The sequence below is a fragment of the Nematolebias whitei genome, chromosome 12 (assembly GCF_014905685.2).
Source record: "Nematolebias whitei isolate Nwh7 chromosome 12, NemWhi1, whole genome shotgun sequence".
Lineage (NCBI taxonomy): Eukaryota > Metazoa > Chordata > Actinopteri > Cyprinodontiformes > Rivulidae > Nematolebias > Nematolebias whitei.
In genome coordinates, this window is record NC_056509.1 from 21,738,318 (window position 1) to 21,741,567 (window position 3,250).

The following is a 3,250-nucleotide window of genomic DNA, read 5'->3' on the forward strand; positions in this document are numbered from 1 at the left end:
CCGGCAGTAAGTCGGGCTTGTTCCCGGTGAGAGTTGGACTCCGCCAAGGTTGCCCTTTGTCACCGATTCTGTTCATAACTTTTATGGACAGAATTTCTAGGCGCAGCCAAGGTGTTGAGGCGATCTGTTTTGGTGGCCTTAGGATTGCGTCTCTGCTTTTTGCAGATGATCTGGTCTTATTGGCTTCATCAGATCGTGATCTACAGCTTTCGCTGGAGCGGTTCGCAGCCGAATGCGATGCGGCCGGGATGAAGATCAGTTCCTCAAAATCCGAGGCCATGGTCTTGAGCCGGAAAAGGGTAGAGTGCCCTCTCCGGGTCAAGGAGGAGGTCCTACCCCAAGTGGAGGAGTTCAAGTATCTTGGGGTCTTGTTCACGAATGAGGGAAAAATGGAGCGTGAGATCGATAGGCGGATAGGTGCAGCGTCTGCAGTGAAGCGGGCGCTGTACAGGTCTGTCGTGGTGAAGAGAGAGCTGAGTCAAAAGGCGAAGCTCTCAATTTACCGATCGTTCTACGTTCCCACCCTCATCTATGGTCACGAGCTTTGGGTTGTGACCGAAAGAATGAGATCTCGGATACAAGCGGCCGAAATGAGTTTTCTCCACAAGGTGCCTGGGCTCTCCCTTAGAGACAGGGTGAGAAGCTCGATCATCCGGGAGGGACTCGGAGTAGAACCGCTGCTTCTCCACGTCGAGAGGAGCCAGTTGAGGTGGCTTGGGCATCTGTTTAGGATGCCTTCTGGACGCCTCCCTGGTGAGGTGTTCCGGACACGTCCCACCGGAAGGAGGCCCAGAGGAAGACCCAGGACACGCTGGAGGGCCTATGTTTCTCGGCTGGCCTGGGAACGCCTCGGGATTCCCCCGGAAGAGCTGGTCCAAGTGGCTGGGGAGAGGGAAGTCTGGGCCTCCCTACTTAGGCTGCTACCCCCGCGACCCGACCCCGGATAAGCGGAAGAAAATGGATGGATGGATGGTATAGGTCTATAATTTCCTGGTTTTGACTCATCTTTCCCTGGTTTTCTAATTGGTATAATCACTGCTTCCTTCCAACTTTTTGGAATTTCCCCATCCTCCCATACTCGGTTACATAATTCTAATATAATATTTTTAGATGATCTACTTAAATTACTTACCATCGCATAACAAACCTGATCTTTTCCTGGAGCTGACAATTTATATTTTTAAAGTGCCCTATTCAGCTCTGTTATTGTAAACAGCATATTCAGTGAATCATTTGTGTGAGACAAACAGCCATTCACTCTCTCACTCACACCTAGAGACAATTTAGAGTTACCATTCAGCCTAACATCTAGGTTTTTAGTCTATTCGAGGAAACAGGAGTACACGGAGAAAACCCATGCATGCACAGAGAGAACATGTAAACTCCACCCAGAAAGGCCCCCGGACCAAAATTTGAACCAGGGCAACTTGCTCGATGAGAGGCACAAGCTCTACCAACTGTTCCACCGTGCTGCCCTCCATCATGTCCTAATCTCCTTATTTCCTTTACCAATGTGCCCATTCAAGTCTGCTTCCTTCACCACTCTCTCCTTTCAGGGAAAAGTATTTATCACTTTGTCTAGATCCTTTCAGAATCTCTCTTTCTGCTCTACATCACATCCAACCTGTGGCGCAAAACCACTGACCTTCAGCATCAGAACTTCTGTATCCCATCAGACTCATTAACCTTACTGGCACTGTTTTCACCTAGACTACATTCCATGCAAACTTTTCCTTCAGGATCACCCTTCTTCATTCATCTTCTCAACCACACCAATGCAAAACAGCTTAAAACCTGCCACAATGCTGCAAGTCTTTCTGTCATTCCACTTGGTTTATTTCATACATAATACACATACCTTCCTTCTCTGCATCATGCCAGCCTGCACTTTCTTTTTTTTTTTGCATATCATTGTCACTAAATTTAGAGTTTATACCCTCAGTCCTACACTTCTGACTCTCCTCTTTTTGTCTCCTGGCACATTTCCTTCCTTGTGTTCTTTGACTAACAGTCACACAATGTCGCCGTCACCGTTTGTCAACAGATAGCTTGGCAGTTGTTTTAACCAGGACCTCAACAAGTAAATGTGTTATATGCTGGATGCTGTTCCTGAAAAAAAAAAATCCCATTTGCCCAGGATTGGGACCAGCATGAGAGATACACTAGCTGAGATGAAATGCTCTTTTAGCTTAACCCATAGATCTTTAAAGCAGCTTTGCCATTGATGTGTGACTCCACCTGGCTCTCATCTAATCAGTTCTTCTCAGGTGATTTTCCACTGTGACTTGTTTCCCCTCTCTGTGGGTGGGGAAACAAGTGTCATTGCAAGGTGGGCGGTATAGTAACAGGTCATTGTGTTCAAGTAACTCCGCCCGTTTTGGTTCTAATTGTCCTTTAATCAGACTTCAATTTCTTTAGCTTATCCCAGCACGGCTTATAACTCCGGGTGTGGCTATGCTGTGCCATCATCTTTGATTTCTGTATGTAAATGCACTCATTTATTGTAGAACTGTCCGTCAACATGATCAGAGCGGGAATGGAAGTTCAGATGTGGTTTTGATGGGTGGGTCATCCAGTGATGTAGCTTCACTGGCCAGTCAACTGTTGCTGTCTGCCTACGTCAAAATCCTCACTTCTGAGGAGTTCACTTGGAACCACAAACAAGGTGGTTTCATAAACTGGGCTTAGTGGGAGGTGGTACAGGCAGTGTGCAGGCCCTTGACTGGTGCGATGTGGTACCGATGAGAGTTGAGACAGTGGCAAAGTGCCAGAAGGTGCTCAGTGTCCAGCCCCCCTTTACAGCACCACTGAAATAAACTAACTAAAAGGCATTCATAGACTTCTGACCATTTCACTGAGATTTATTGATAAAAACAAAATATTGTTTTCTACATTTCATGTGCACATGCTAAAATGAGAGCCAAAACACATAGCACACCTTTGTAGATCACTGAACCATTTGTTAATATGATGAGATTTTATTGACAGACAATTCTGTCAATAAAATAAAAAATATATAAAAAAGCTTTGACTGAACTTACCCTCATTCTGTTTGACAGTCAAAACTAAGCAGCTTTAACAAATGCAAAATGACTCAAAGTTAGCCAATATATGGAAATGAAAGTTGGTTTAGTATTAACAGAGAATCATCCCCAACACATCATTTAGGCACTAAACATTGTTAAATATTTTTACTAAAGATTCAGCCATTACCTACTGTCTGTTAGTGAAATATCTCATAAACTAGTAC